Source organism: Lolium perenne, chromosome 6 (genome assembly GCF_019359855.2).
Source record: "Lolium perenne isolate Kyuss_39 chromosome 6, Kyuss_2.0, whole genome shotgun sequence".
NCBI classification, from domain to species: domain Eukaryota; kingdom Viridiplantae; phylum Streptophyta; class Magnoliopsida; order Poales; family Poaceae; genus Lolium; species Lolium perenne.
The window spans coordinates 55,542,545-55,559,651 of record NC_067249.2 but is presented as its reverse complement, the minus strand read 5'-3'; positions in this window follow the sequence as shown (position 1 = coordinate 55,559,651).

Here is a 17,107-nt window from a genome sequence, read left to right as displayed (position 1 = left end):
GTGGGGCCCTCGTGGCGCCCCCTGACCTACCCTTCCGCCTACATAAGCCTTCGTCGATAATAGTTCTAGTACCGAGAGCCACGATACGGAAAACCTTCCAGAGACGCCGCCGCCGCCAATCCCATCTCGGGGGATTCAGGAGATCGCCTCCGGCACCCTGCCGGAGAGGGGAATCATCTTCCGGAGGACTCTTCACCGCCATGGTCGCCTCCGGAGTGATGTGTGAGTAGTTCACCCCTGGACTATGGGTCCATAGCAGTAGCTAGATGGTTGTCTTCTCCTAATTGTGCTATCATTGTTGGATCTTGTGAGCTGCCTAACATGATCAAGATCATCTATCTGTAATGCTACATGTTGCGTTTGTTGGGATCCGATGAATAATGAATGCTATGTTATGTTGATTATCAATCTATCATCTATGTGTTGTTTATGATCTTGCATGCTCTCCGTTATTAGTAGAGGCTCTGGCCAAGTCGTTACTTGTAACTCCAAGAGGGAGTATTTATGCTCGATAGTGGGTTCATGCCTCCATTAAATCTGGGACAGTGATAGAAAGTTCTAAGGTTGTGGATGTGCTGTTGCCACTAGGGATAAAACATCAATGCTATGTCTAAGGATGTATTTGTTGATTACATTACGCACCATACTTAATGCAATTGTCTGTTGTTTGCAACTTAATACTGGAGGAGGTTCGGATGATAACCTGAAGGTGGACTTTTTAGGCATAGATGCATGCTGGATAGCGGTCTATGTACTTTGTCGTAATGCCCAATTAAATCTCACACTACTCATCATAACATATATGTGCATTGTCATGCTATCTTTATTTGTCAATTGCCCAACTGTAATTTGTTCACCCAACATGCTATTTCTTATCGGAGAGACACCACTAGTGAACTGTGGACCCCGGTCCATTCTTTACATCGAATACAATCTACTGCAATACTCGTTCTACTGTTTTCTGCAAACATCATCGTCCACACTATACATCTAATCCTTTGTTACAGCAAGCCGGTGAGATTGACAACCTCACTGTCACGTTGGGGCAAAGTAATTTGGCTGTGTTGTGCAGGTTCCACATTGGCGCCGGAATCCCTGGTGTTGCGCCGCACTACACTCCGCCGCCATCAACCTTCAACGTGCTTCTTGGCTCCTACTGGTTCGATAAACCTTGGTTTCTTACTGAGGGAAACTTGCTGCTGTACGCATCACACCTTCCTCTTGGGGTTCCCAACGGACGCGTGATGTACGCGTATCAAGCTCTTTTTCTGGCGCCGTTGCCGGGGACCTGAAGAAAAGTTACACCACATAGATTTCTATCTCCCACGTCAACTGCACGCCAGCAGCTCTTTTTCTGGCGCCGTTGCCGGGGAGATCAAGACACGCTGCAAGGGGAGTCTCCACTTCCAATCTCTTTACTTTGTTTTTGTCTTGCTTTATTTTATTTACTACTTTGTTTGCTGCATTATATCAAAACAAAAAAAATAGTTGCTAGCTTTACTTTATTTACTATCTTGTTTGCGTTCTCCATATTAAAAACACAAAAAAATTAGTTACTTGCATTTACTTTATTTAGTTTGCTTTATTTACTATTGCTAAAATGAATACTCCTGAGAACACTAAGTTGTGTGATTTCACTAGTTAGGCTTAATGGAAAACAACAAAAATATTAGGGATCTTTATAGTATTTATCTTGAGTTAGGACATGAGGTGTTTGAAGAGCAAATTAAAAAACCCATGGAACTTTGTTTGCAAAATAGTTGTAGCAATGTTATTAGCATGAACTCTTTTAACACTATTATTGCTAATGCTATGGAAGAATTTAAGCTTGGGGAAGCTGGTTTTAATGAGCATGATATTTTTAGTCCCCCAAGCATGGAGGAGAAAATTTACTTTGATGACACTTTGCCTCCCATTTATGATGATAGTGGTATTTTGGTGCCACCTACTATGGAGGATAAATTTTATTATGATTACAATATGCCTCCTACATTTGATGATTATGGTGATGAGAATAATAATGATAGCTACTTTGTTGAATTTGCTCCCACTACAACTAATAAAATTGATTATGCTTATGTGGAGAGTAATAATTTTATGCATGAGACTCGTGATAAGAATGCTTCATGTGATAGTTATATTGTTGAGTTTGCTCATGATGCTACCGAAAATCTTTATGAGAGAGGGAAACATGGTTATATGCATTTTAATAATATTAAGTTTCCCCTCTTTATGTTGAGAATCTTGAAGTTATTCGTGTTTTATCTTCCTATGCTTGTCACTTTGTTCTTCATGAACTTGTTTATTTACAAGATTCCTTTTCATAGGAAGTGGGTTAGACTTAAATGTGTTTTGAATTTGCTTCTTGATGCTCTCTTTTGCTTCAACTCTTATTTCTTGGGAGTGCATCATTAAAATTACTGAGCCCATCTTAATGGCTATAAAGAAAGCACTTCTTGGGAGATAACCCATGTGTTTATTTTGCTACAGTACTTTTGTTTTATATTTGAGTCTTGGAAGTTGCTACTACTGTAGTAACCTCTCCTTATCTTAATTTTGTTGCATTGTTGTGCCAAGTAAAGTCTTTGATAGTAAGGTTCATACTAGACTTGGATTGCTGCGCAGAAACAGATTTCTTGCTGTCACGAATTTGAGTAGTAGGCTCTGTAGGTAACTCAGAAAATTCTGCCAATTTACGTGAGTGATCCACAGATACGTACGCAACTTTCATTCAATTTGAGTATTTTCATCTGAGCAAGTCTGGTGCCTCTTAAAAATTCGGCTTTATGGACTGTTCTGTTTTGACAGATTCTGCCTTTTATTTCACATTGCCTGTTTTGCTATGTTTGATGGATTTCTTTATTCCATTAACTTTCAGTAGCTTTGTGCAATGTCCAGAAGTGTTAAGAATGATTATTTCACCTCTGAACATGTGAATTTTGATTATGCACTAACCCTCTAATGAGTTGTTTTGAGTTTGGTGTGGAGGAAGTTTTCAAGGATCAAGAGAGGAGGATGATACAATATGATCAAGGAGAGTGAAAGCTCTAATCTTGGGGATGCCCTGGTGGTTCATCCCTGCATATTTCAAGAAGACTCAAGCATCTAAGCTTGGGGATGCCCAAGGCATCCCCTTCTTCATCGACAACATTATCAGGTTCCTCTAGTGAAACTACATTTTTATTCCGTCACATCTTATGTGCTTTACTTGGAGCGTCTGTATGTTTTTATTTTTGTTTTGTTTGAATAAAATTGGATCCTAGCATTCATTGTATGGGAGAGAGACACGCTCCGCTGTTGCATATGGACAAATATGTCCTTAGGCTTTACTCATAATGTCCATGGAGAAGGTTGAAACTGCTTCGTTAATTGTTATATGGTTGGAAACGGGAAATGCTACATGTGGTAATTTGTAAAATGTCTTGAATAATTTGATACTTGGCAATTGTTGTGCTCATAAGGATCATGTTTAAGCTCTTGCATCATATACTTTGCACCTATTAGTGAAGAAATACATAGAGCTTGCTAAAATTTGGTTTGCATGATTGGTCTCTCTAAGGTCTAGATATTTCTAGTAAGGGTCGAAAAACAAGGAAGACAGTGTAGAGTCTTATAATGCTTACAATATGTCTTTTATGTGAGTTTTGCTGTACCGGTTCATACTTGTGTTTGCTTCAAATAACCTTGCTAGCCTAAGCCTTGTATTGAGAGGGATTACTTCTCGTGCATCCAAATCCTTGAGCCAATAACTATGCCATTTGTGTCCACCATACCTACCTACTACATGGTATTTCTCCGCCATTCCAAAGTAAATTGCTTGAGTGCTACCTTTAAACAATTCAAAATTTATCACTCTGATTTGTGTCAATGTTTTATAGCTCATGAGGAAGTATGTGGTGTTTATCTTTCATTCTTGTTGGGCAACTTTCACCAATGGACTAGTGGCTTCATCCGCTTATCCAATAATTTTGCAAAAGAGCTGGCAATGGGATTCCCAGTCCCAAATTAATTAACCTCCATAATTTTACAAAAAAATAGACACTCCTCCATGGTATGTGATTGTTGGACGGCACCCGAGGATTCGGTTAGCCATGGCTTGAGAAAGCAAAGGTGGGGAGGAGTGTCATCTAAACAAAACTAAAATAAAAAGGCACTCCTTCATGGTATGAGATTGTTGGCAGGCACCCGAGGATTCGGTTAGCCATGGTTTGTGAAAGCAAGGTTGGAAGGAGTGCCACCCAAAAAATAAAAATGTTTCATGGGAGCCGATCTTTGAAGGTTTGTCTGGCAAGGGGGTTAGAGTACCCACTACCATTCGTTGACAACAACAAACACCTCTCAAAACTTTACTTTTATGCTCTCTCTATGTTTTCAAAATAAAAGCTCTAGCACAAATATAGAAATCCATGCTTCCCTCTGCGAAGGGCCTTTCTTCTACTTTTATGTTGAGTCAGTTTACCCATTTCCTTCCACCTCAAGAAGCAAACACTTGTGTTAACTGTGCATTGATTCTTACATACTTGCATATTTGCATTCATCATATTACTTTATGTTGACAACTATCCATGAGATATACACGTTACAAGTTGAAAGCAACCGCTGAAACTTAATCTTCCTTTGTGTTGCTTCAATACCTTTACTATGAATTTATTGCTTTATGAGTTAACTCTTATGCAAGACTTATTGATGCTTGTCTTGAAAGTACTATTCATGAAAAGTCTTTGCTATATGATTCAGTTGTTTACTCATTGTCTTTACCATTGCTTTGGATCGCTGTATTCATTACATGTTCTTACAATAGTATTGATCAAGATTATGATAGCATGTCACTTCAGAAATTATCTTTGTTATCGTTTACCTACTCAGGACGAATAGGAACTAAGCTTGGGGATGCTTGATACGTCTCAAACGTATCTATAATTTCTTATGTTCCATGCTACTTTATTGATGATACCTACATGTTTTATACATACTTTATGTCATATTTATGCATTTTCCGGCACTAACCTATTAACGAGAGGCCGAAGAGCCAGTTGCTGTTTTCTGCTGTTTTTGGTTTCATAAATCCTAGTAAGGAAATATTCTCGGAATTGGACGAAATCAATGCCCAGGATCTTATTTTTCCACGAAGCTTCCAGAACACCGGAGGAGATACGAAGTGGGGCGACGAGGCGCCCACCCAACAGGGCGGCGCGACCCAGGTGCTGGCCGCGCGGTCCTAACGTGTGGGGCCCTCGTGGCGCCCCCTGACCTACCCTTCCGCCTACATAAGCCTTCATCGATAATAGTTCCAGTACCGAGAGCCACGATACGGAAAACCTTCCAGAGACGCCGCCGCCACCAATCCCATCTCGGGGGATTCAGGAGATCGCCTCCGGCACCCTGCCGGAGAGGGGAATCATCTCCCGGAGGACTCTTCACCGCCATGGTCACCTCCGGAGTTATGTGTGAGTAGTTCACCCCTGGACTATGGGTCCATAGAAGTAGCTAGATGGTTGTCTTCTCCTAATTGTGCTATCATTGTTGGATCTTGTGAGCTGCCTAACATGATCAAGATCATCTATCTGTAATGCTACATGTTGCATTTGTTGGGATCCGATGAATAATGAATGCTATGTTATGTTGATTATCAATCTATCATCTATGTGTTGTTTATGATCTTGCATGCTCTCCGTTATTAGTAGAGGCTCTTGCCAAGTCGTTACTTGTAACTCCAAGAGGGAGTATTTATGCTCGATAGTGGGTTCATGCCTCCATTAAATCTGGGACAGTGACAGAAAGTTCTAAGGTTGTGGATGTGCTGTTGCCACTAGGGATAAAACATCAATGCTATGTCTAAGGATGTATTTGTTGATTACATTGCGCACCATACTTAATGCAATTGTCTGTTGTTTGCAACTTAATACTGGAGGGGGTTCGGATGATAACCTGAAGGTGGACTTTTTAGGCATAGATGCATGCTGGATAGCGGTCTATGTACTTTGTCGTAATGCCCAATTAAATCTCACACTACTCATCATAACATGTATGTGCATTGTCATGCTATCTTTATTTGTCAATTGCCCAACTGTAATTTGTTCACCCAACATGCTATTTCTTATCGGAGAGACACCACTAGTGAACTATGGACCCCGGTCCATTCTTTACATCGAATACAATCTACTGCAATACTCGTTCTACTGTTTTCTGCAAACATCATCATCCACACTATACATATAATCTTTTGTTACAGCAAGCCGGTGAGATTGATAACCTCACTGTCACGTTGGGGCAAAGTAATTTGGTTGTGTTGTGCAGGTTCCACGTTGGCGCCGGAATCCCTGGTGTTGCGCCGCACTACACTCCGCCGCCATCAACCTTCAACGTGCTTCTTGGCTCCTACTGGTTCGATAAACCTTGGTTTCTTACTGAGGGAAACTTGCTGTTGTACGCATCACACCTTCCTCTTGGGGTTCCCAACGGACGCGTTCTGTACGCGTAACAAGCATCAGTCATATTTATGCATTTTCCGGAACTAACCTATTGACGAGATGCCGAAGTGCCAGTTCCTGTCTTCTGCTGTTTTTGGTTTCAGAAATCCTAGTAAGGAAATATTCTCGGAATTGGACGAAATCAAGGCCCACGATCTTATAATTCCATGAAGCTTCCAGAACACCGGAGAGGCACCAGAGGGGAGCCCTGGGGGCCCCACACATGGTGGCGGCGCGGCCCAGGGGGGCGCCCCTGTTGTGTGGCTGCCCCGTAGCCCCTCCGACTCTGACTCTCCGCCTATAAAAGCCTTCCTGACCTAAAAACTTCGGGGGAATAAGCCACGGTACGAGAAACCTTCCAGAGCCGCCGCCATCGCGAAGCCAAGATCTAGGGGACAGAAGTCTCTGTTCCGGCACGCCGCCGGGGCAGGGAAGTGCCCCCGGAAGGCATCTCCATCGACACCACCGCCATCTTCATCACCGCTGCTGTCTCCCATGAGGAGGGATTAGTTCTCCATCGAGGCTAAGGGTTGTACCGGTAGCTATGTGGTTAATATATCTCTCCCATGTACTTCAATACAATGATCTCATGAGCAGCCTTACATGATTGAGATTCATATGATGAGCTTTGTATCACTATTAATCTATGTGCTACTCTAGTGATGTTATTAAAGTACTCTATTCCTCCTCCATGATGTAATGGTGACAGTGTGTGCATCATGTAGTACTTGGCGTAGTTTATGATTGTGATCTCTTATAGATTATGAAGTTAACTATTACTATGATGGTATTGATGTGATCTATTCCTCCTTTCATAGTCTGTCGGTGACAGTGTGCATGCTATGTTAGTACTTGGTATAATTGCGTTGGTCTATCATGCACTCTAAGGTTATTTAAATATGAACATCGAATGTTGTGGAGCTTGTTAACTCTGGCATTGAGGTGCTCTTGTAGCCCTACACAATTAATGGTGTTCATCATCCAACAAGAGAGTGTAGAGAAAGTAGCATTTATTTATTCAGTTATGTGATCAATGTTGAGAGTGTCCACTAGTGAAAGTATGATCCCTAGGCCTTGTTTCCAAATACTGCAATCATCGCTTATTTACTGTTCTACTGCATCTTTACTTCCTGCAATATTACTACCATCAACTGCACGCCAGCAAGCTATTTTCTGGTGCCGTTACTACTGCTCATATTCATCCATATCACTTGTATTTCACTATCTCTTCGCCGAACTAGTGCACCTATACATCTGACAAGTGTATTAGGTGTGTTGGGGACACAAGAGACTTCTTGTATCGTGATTGCAGGGTTGCTTGAGAGGGATATCTTTGACCTCTTCTTCCCTGAGTTCGATAAACCTTGGGTGATCCACTTAAGGGAAAACTTGCTGCTGTTCTACAAACCTCTGCTCTTGGAGGCCCAACACTGTCTACAGGAAAAGAAGCGTGTGTAGACATCAGGCATACCGACAAAGTACATAAACCGCTATCCAGCATGCATCTATGCCTAAAAAGTCCACCTTCAGGTTAGCATCCGCAACCCTTTCAGTATTAAGTTGCAAACAACAGACAATTGCATTAAGTATGGTGCGTAATGTAATCAACACAAATATCCATAGACAAAGCATTGATGTTTTATCCCTAGTGGCAACAGCACATCCACAACCTTAGAACTTTCTGTCACTGTCCCAGATTTAATGGAGGCATGAACCCACTATCGAGCATAAATACTCCCTCTTGGAGTTACAAGTATCAACTTGGCCAGAGCCTCTACTAGCAACGGAGAGCATGCAAGATCATAAACAACACATAGATGATAGATTGATAATCAACATAACATAGTATTCCATATTGATCGGATCCCAACAAACGCAACATGTAGCATTACAAATAGATGATCTTGATCATGTTAGGCAGCTCACAAGATCGAACAATGATAGCAGAATGAGGAGAAGACAACCATCTAGCTACTGCTATGGACCCATAGTCCAGGGGTGAACTACTCACACATCACTCCGGAGGCGATCATGGCGATGAAGAGTCCTCCGGGAGATGATTCCCCTCTCCGGCAGGGTGCCGGAGGCGATCTCCTGAATCCCCCGAGATGGGATTGGCGGCGGCGGCGTCTCTGGAAGGTTTTCCGTATCGTTTCTCTCGGTACTGGGGTTTTCTCGACGAAGGCTTCTTATAGGCGGAAGTGTAGGTCAGGGGGCGTCACGAGGGGGCCACACGACAGGGCGGCACGGCCCAAGCCCTGGCCGCGCGGCCCTGGCGTGGCGTCGCCTCGTCGCCCCACTTCGTATCACTTTCGGTCTTCTGGAAGCTTCGTGGAAAATTAAGACCCTAGGCGTTGATTTCGTCCAATTTCGAGAATATTTCCTTTGTAGGATTTCTGAAACCAAAAACAGCAGAAAACAACAACTGGCTCTTCGGCATCTCGTTAATAGGTTAGTGCCGGAAAATGCATAAATATGACATAAAGTATGTATAAAACATGTGAGTATCATCAATAAAGTAGCATGGAACATAAGAAATTATAGATACGTTTGAGACGTATCAAGCATCCCCAAGCTTAGTTCCTACTCGTCCTCGAGTAGGTAAACGATAACAAAGATAATTTCTTAAGTGACATGTTATCATAATCTTGATCAATACTATTGTAAGCATATGTAATGAATGCAGCGATTCGAAGCAATGGTAAAGACAATGAGTAAACAACTGAATCATATAACAAAGACTTTTCATGAATAGTACTTTCAAGACAAGCATCAATAAGTCTTGCATAAGAGTTAACTCATAAAGCAATAAATTCAAAGTAAAGGCATTGAAGCAACACAAAGGAAGATATAAGTTTCAGCAGTTGCTTTCAACTTGTAACATGTATATCTCATGGATAATTGTCAATACAAAGTAATATGATGAATGCAAATATGCAAGTATGTAAGAATCAGTGCACAGTTAACACAAGTGTTTGCTTCTAAGATAGAAAGAAGTGGGTAAACTGACTCAACATAAAGATAAAATAAAGGCCCTTCGAAGAGGGAAGCATGGATTGCTATATTTGTGCTAGAGCTTTTATTTTGAAAACAAGAAACAATTTTTTCAACGGTAGTAATAAAGCATATGTGTTATGTATAAGATATCCTATAAGTTGCAAGCCTCATGCATAGAGTACCAATAGTGCCCGCACCTTGTCCTAATTAGCTCGGATTTACATGGATTATCATCGTATAACATATGTTTTAACCAAGTATCACAAAGGGGTACCCCTATGCCGCATGTATAAAGGTCTAAGGAGAAAGCTCGCATTGGATTTATCGCTTTTGATTATTCTCAACTTAGACATCCATACCGGGACAACATAGAGAACAGATAATGGACTCCTCTTTAATGCATAAGCATTCAACAACAGATAATATTCTGATAAGAGATTGAGGATTGTTGTCCAAAACTGAAACTTCCACCATGGTTCATGGCTTTAGTTAGCGGCCCAATGTTCTTCTCTAACAATATGCATACTCAAACCATTCAACTCATGATAAATCACCCTTACTTCAGACAAGTCGAACATGCATAGCAACTCACATGATATTCAACAAAGGATAGTTGATGGCGTCCCCAGGAACATGGTTATCGCTCAACAAGCAACTTATTAAGAAATAAGATACATAAGTACATATTCAATACCACAATAGTTTTTAGGCTATTTTTCCCATGAGCTATATATTGCAAAGACAAAGAATGGAATTTTAAAGGTAGCACTCAAGCAATTTACTTGGAATGGCAGAAAAATACCATGTAGTAGGTAGGTATGGTGGACACAAATGGCATAGTTTTTGGCTCAAGGATTTTGGATGCATGAGAAGTAATCCCCCTCAATACAAGGCTTAGGCTAGCAAGGTTGTTTGAAGCAAACACAAGTATGAACCGGTACAGCAAGACTTACATAAGAACATATTACAAGCATTATAAGACTCTACACTGTCTTCCTTGTTGCTCAAACCCATACCAGAAAATATCTAGACTTTAGAGAGACCAATCATGCAAACCAAATTTTAGCAAGCTCTACAGTATTTCTTCACTAATAGGTGCAAAGTATATGATGCAAGAGCTTAAACATGATCTATATGAGCACAACAATTGCCAAGTATCAAATTATTCAAGATATTATACCAATTACCACATGTAGCATTTTCTGTTTCCAACCATATAACAATTAACGAAGCATTTCAACCTTCGCCATGAACATTAAGAATAAAGCTAAGAACATATGTGTTCATATGCAACAGCGGAGCGTGTCTCTCTCCCACACAATGAATGCTAGGATCCAATTTATTCAAACAAAACAAAAACAAGAACAAAAAGACGCTCCAAGTAAAGCACATAAGATGTGACGGAATAAAAATATAGTTTCACTAGAGGTGACCTAATAATTTGTCGATGAAGAAGGGGATGCCTTGGGCATCCCCAAGCTTAGATGCATGAGTATTCTTGAAATATGCAGGGATGAACCACGGGGGCATCCCCAAGCTTAGAGCTTTCACTCTCCTTGATCATATTGTATCATCCTCCTCTCTTGATCCTTGAAAACTTCCTCCACACCAAACTCAAAACAAACTCATTAGAGGGTTAGTGCATGATAAAAATTCACATGTTCAGAGGTGACATAATCATTCTTAACACTTCTGGACATTGCACAAATCTACTGAAAGTTAATGGATAAAGAAATCCATCAAACATAGCAAAACAAGCAATGCGAAATAAAAAGGCAGAATCTGTCAAAACAGAATAGTCCGTAAAGACGAATTTTTCTGGGGCACTTAACTTGCTCAGATGAAAATGCTCAAATTCAATGAAAGTTGCGTACATATCTGAGGATTACTCACGTAAATTGGCAGATTTTTCTGAGTTACCTACAGAGAATACTATTCAAATTCGTGACAGCAAGAAATCTGTTTCTGCGCAGTAATCCAAATCTAGTATCATCTTTACTATCAAAGACTTTACTTGGCACAACAATGCAATAAAATAAAGATAAGGAGAGGTTGCTACAGTAGTAACAACTTCCAAGACACAACAAAACAGTAACAAAATAAACACATGGGTTATCTCCCAAGAAGTGCTTTCTTTATAGCCATTAAGATGGGCTCAGTAATTTTAATGATGCTCTCGCAAGAAATAAGAGTTGAAGCAAAAGAGAGCATCAAAAGCAAATAAGAAACACTTTTAAGTCTAACCCACTTCCTATGAAAAGGAATCTTGTAAATAAACAAGTCATGTAAGCATAATGCAATAAGCATAGAAAAACTAGGCAAGCGCAACTTCAAGATTTTCAGCAAAAAGAGAGGTGTTTTAGTAACATGGAAATCCCTACAACCATATTGTCCTCTCTCATAAAGATTTTCAGTAGCATCATGAACAAACTCAACAATATAACTATCACATGAAATATTCTTATCATGAGCTACATGCATAAAATTATTACTCTCCACATAAGCATAGTCATTACTATTAATTGTAGTGGGAGCAAATTCAATAAAATAGCTATCATTATTATTCTCATCACCATAGTCATCATATATAGGAGGTAAAGTATCATCAAAATAAATTTTCTCCTCCATGCTTGGGGGACTAGAAATATCATGCTCATCAAAACCAGCTTCCCCAAGCTTAGAATTTTCCATAGCATTAGCAACAATGGTGTTCAAAGCATTCACACTAATAACATTGCCATTAGCACGCATATAAAGTTCCATAGGTTTTTTAATTTTCTCTTCAAACACTTCATGTCCTAACACAAGATAAATACTATATAGATCTCTAATATTTTTGTTGTTTTCCATTAAGCCTAACTAGTGAAATAAAAACATGCATGGAATTAAGTAAAGTAAAACGTGTAACTAATTTTTTTGTGTTTTTGATATAAAGAAAGCAAACAAGACAGTAAATAAAGTAAAGCAAGTAACTAATTTTTTTGTATTTTTAATATAGGAAGCAAACACAACAGTAAATAAAGTAAAGCAAGACAAAAACAAAGTAAAGAGATTGGAAGTGGGAGACTCCCCTTGCAACGTGTCTTGATCTCCCCGGCAACGGCGCCAGAAATTTAGCTTGATACGCGTACAGCACACGTCCGTTGGGAACCCCAAGTGGAAGGTGTGATGCATACAGCAGCAAGTTTCCCTCAGTAAAAAACCAAGGTTTATCGAACCAGCAGGAGTCAAGAAGCACGTTGAAGGTTGATGGTGGCGGAGTGTAGTGTGGCGCAACACCAGGGATTCCGGCGCCAACGTGGAACCTGCATAACACAACCAAAATACTTTGTCCCAACGAAACAGTGAGGTTGTCAATCTCACCGGCTTGCTATAACAAAGGATTAGATGTATAGTGTGGAAGATGATGTTTGCAAAGAACAGTAAGAACAAGTATTGCAGTAGATTGTATTCGATGTAAAAGAATGGACCGGGGTCCACAGTTCACTAGTGGTGTCTCTCCAATAAGAAATAGCATGTTGGGTGAATAAATTACAGTTGGGCAATTGACAAATAAAGATGGCATGACAATGCACATACATATTATGATGAGTAATGTGAAATTCAATTGGGCATTACGAAAAGTACATAGACCGCTATCCAGCATGCATCTATGCCTAAAAAGTCCACCTTCGGGTTAGCATCCTCACCCCTTCCAGTATTAAGTTGCAAACAACAGACAATTGCATTAAGTATGGTGCGTAATGTAATCAACACAAATATCCTTAGAAAAATCATTGATGTTTTATCCCTAGTGGCAACAGCACATTGATGTCTACGCCCCCTCCTTTTCCTGTAGACAGTGTTGGGCCTCCAAGAGCAGAGGTTTGTAGAACAGCAGCAAGTTTTCCCTTAAGTGGATCACCCAAGGTTTATCGAACTCAGGGAGGAAGAGGTCAAAGATATCCCTCTCATGCAACCCTGCAACCACAAAGCAAGAAGTCTCTTGTGTCCCCAACACACCTAATAGGTGCACTAGTTCGGCGAAGAGATAGTGAAATACAGGTGGTATGAATATATATGAGCAGTAGCAACGGTGCCAGAAAATAGCTTGCTGGCGTGTAGTTGATGGTGGTAGTATTGCAGCAGTAGTAACACAAGAAACAAGAACAAGCAGCGATAGCAGTATTTAGGAACAAGGCCTAGGGATTAGACTTTCACTAGTGGACACTCTCAACATTGATCACATAACAGAATAGATAAATGCATACTCTACACTTTTGTTGGATGATGAACACATTGCGTAGGATTACACGAACCCTCAATGCCGGAGTTAACAAGCTCCACAATTAATGTTCATATTTAAGTAACCTTATAGTGTAAGATAGATCAAAAGACTAAACCAAGTACTAACATAGCATGCACACTGTCACCTTCATGCATATGTAGGAGGCATAGATCACATCAATATTATCATAGCAATAGTTAACTTCGCAATCTACAAGAGATCATGATCATAGCATAAACCAAGTACTAACACGGTGCACACACTGTCACCTTTACACACGTGCAGGAGGAATAGAACTACTTTAATAACTTTGCTAGAGTAGCACATAGATAGTAGTGATACAAAACTCATATGAATCTCAATCATGTAAGGCAGCTCATGAGATTATTGTATTGAAGTACATAGGAGAGAGATGAACCACATAGCTACCGGTACAGCCCCGAGCCTCGATGGAGAACTACTCCCTCCTCATGGGAGCAGCAGCGGTGATGAAGATGGCAGTGGAGATGGCAGCGGTGTCGATGGAGAAGCCTTCCGGGGGCACTTCCCCGCTCCGGCAGGGTGCCGGAACAGATATTCCTGTCCCCCAGATCTTGGCCTCGCGATGGCGGCGGCTCTGGAAGGTTTCTGTGGTTTTCGTCGTACGTCTCAGGGTTTTCGATCCAGGGGCTTTAAATAGGCGAAGAGGCGGCGCAGGAGGGTCGAAGGGGTGACGACACCATAGGGCGGCGCGGCCAGGGCCTGGGCCGCGCCGGCCTATGGTCTGGGGGCCCAGTGCCCCCTCTGGTCCTTCCCGGTGTTCTGGATGCTTCCGGTGAAAATAGGAACTTGGGCGTTGATTTCGTCCGATTCCGAGAATATTTCGTTACTAGGATTTCTGAAACCAAAAACAGCAGTAAAACAGAACCTGCACTTCGGCATCTTGTTAATAGGTTAGTTCCAGAAAATGCACGAATATGACATAAAGTGTGCATAAAACATGTAGATAACATCAATAATGTGGCATGGAACATAAGAAATTATCGATACGTCGGAGACGTATCAGCATCCCCAAGCTTAGTTCTGCTCGTCCCGAGCAGGTAAAACGATAACACGGATAATTTCTGGAGTGACATGCCATCATAAACTTGATCATATTGTAAAACATATGTAGTGAATGCAGCGATCAAAACAATGTATATGACATGAGTAAACAAATGAATCATAAAACAAAGACTTTTCATGAATAGTACTTCAAGACAAGCATCAATGAGTCTTGCATAAGAGTTAACTCATAAAGCAATAATTCAAAGTAAAGGCATTGAAGCAACACAATGGAAGATTAAGTTTCAGCGGTTGCTTTCAACTTGTAACATGTATATCTCATGGATAGTTGTCAATGCAAAGCAATATAACAAATGCAATATGCAAATATGTAGGAATCAATGCACAGTTCACACAAGTGTTTGCTTCTTGAGGTGGAGAGAAATAGGTGAACTGACTCAACAATGAAAGTAAAAGAATGGTCCTCCATAGAGGAAAGCATCGATTGCTATATTTGTGCTAGAGCTTTTATTTTGAAAACATAAAGAGAGCATAAAAATAAAGTTTTGAGAGGTGTATGTTGTTGTCAACGAATGGTAGCGGGTACTCTAACCCCCTTGCCAGACAAACCTTCAAAGAGCGGCTCCCATTTTATTTTATTTTTGGGTGGCACTCCTTCCAACCTTTCTTTCACAAACCATGGCTAACCGAATCCTCGGGTGCCTGCCAACAATCTCATACCATGAAGGAGTGCCTTTTTATTTTAGTTTTATTATGATGACACTCCTCCCCACCTTTGCTTTCTCAAGCCATGGCTAACCGAATCCTTCGGGTGCCGTCCAATCAATCACATACCATGGAGGAGTGTCTATTTTTGTTAATTAATTTGGGACTGGGAATCCCATTGCCAGCTCTTTTTGCAAAATTATTAGATAAGCGGATGAAGCCACTAGTCCATTGGTGAAAGTTGCCCAACAAGATTGAAAGATAAACACCACATACTTCCTCATGAGCTATAAAACATTGACACAAATCAGAGGTGATAAATTTTGAATTGTTTAAAGGTAGCACTCAAGCAATTTACTTTGGAATGGCGGAGAAATACCAAGTAGTAGGTAGGTATGGTGAACACAAATGGCATAGTGGTTGGCTCAAGTATTTTGGATGCATGAGAAGTATTCCCTCTCGATACAAGGTTTAGGCTAGCAAGGTTATTTGAAACAAACACAAGGATGAACCGGTGCAGCAAAACTCACATAAAAGACATATTGTAAACATTATAAGACTCTACACCGTCTTCCTTGTTGTTCAAACTCAATACTAGAAATTATCTAGACCTTAGAGAAACCAAATATGCAAACCAAATTTTAGCATGCTCTATGTATTTCTTCATTAATGGGTGCAAAGCATATGATGCAAGAGCTTAAACATGAGCACAACAATTGCCAAGTATCACATTACCCAAGACATTAATAGCAATTACTACATGTATCATTTTCCAATTCCAACCATATAACAATTTAACGAAGAAGAAACTTCGCCATGAAAATTAAAAGCTAAGAACACATGTGTTCTTATGCAACAGCGGAGCGTGTCTCTCTCCCACACAAGCATGATGTAATCCAATTTATTCAAACAAAACAAAAAACAAAAACAAACAGACGCTCCAAGTAAAGCACATAAGATGTGACCGAATAAAAATATAGTTTCAAGGGAGGAACCTGATAATGTTGTCGATGAAGAAGGGGATGCCTTGGGCATCCCCAAGCTTAGACGCTTGAGTCTTCTTAAAATATGCAGGGATGAACCACCGGGGCATCCCCAAGCTTAGAGCTTTCACTCTTCTTGATCATAGTATATCATCCTCCTCTCTTGACCCTTGAAAACTTCCTTCACACCAAACTTCTCATAAACTTCATTAGAGGGGTTAGTACATAATCAAAAACTCACATGTTCAGAGGTGACACAATCATTCTTAACACTTCTGGACATTGCTCAAAGCTACTGGAAGGTAATGGAACAAAGAAATCCACCCAACACAGCGAAAGAAGCAATGCGAAATAAAAGGCAGAATCTGTCAAAACAGAACAGTCCGTAAAGACGAATTTTTAATAAATACTTCCGTTGCTCAGATCAGAAAACTCAAAACTAATGAAAGTTGCGTACATATCTGAGGAACACGCACGTAAATTGGCATATTTTTCTGAGTTTTCTACAGAGAAAACAGCCCAGATTCGTGACAGATAGAAATCTGTTTCTGCGCAGAAATCCAAATCTAGTATCAACCTTCGATTAGAGGCTTCACTTGGCACAACAAAACACAAAACTAAGATAAGGAGAGGTTGCTACA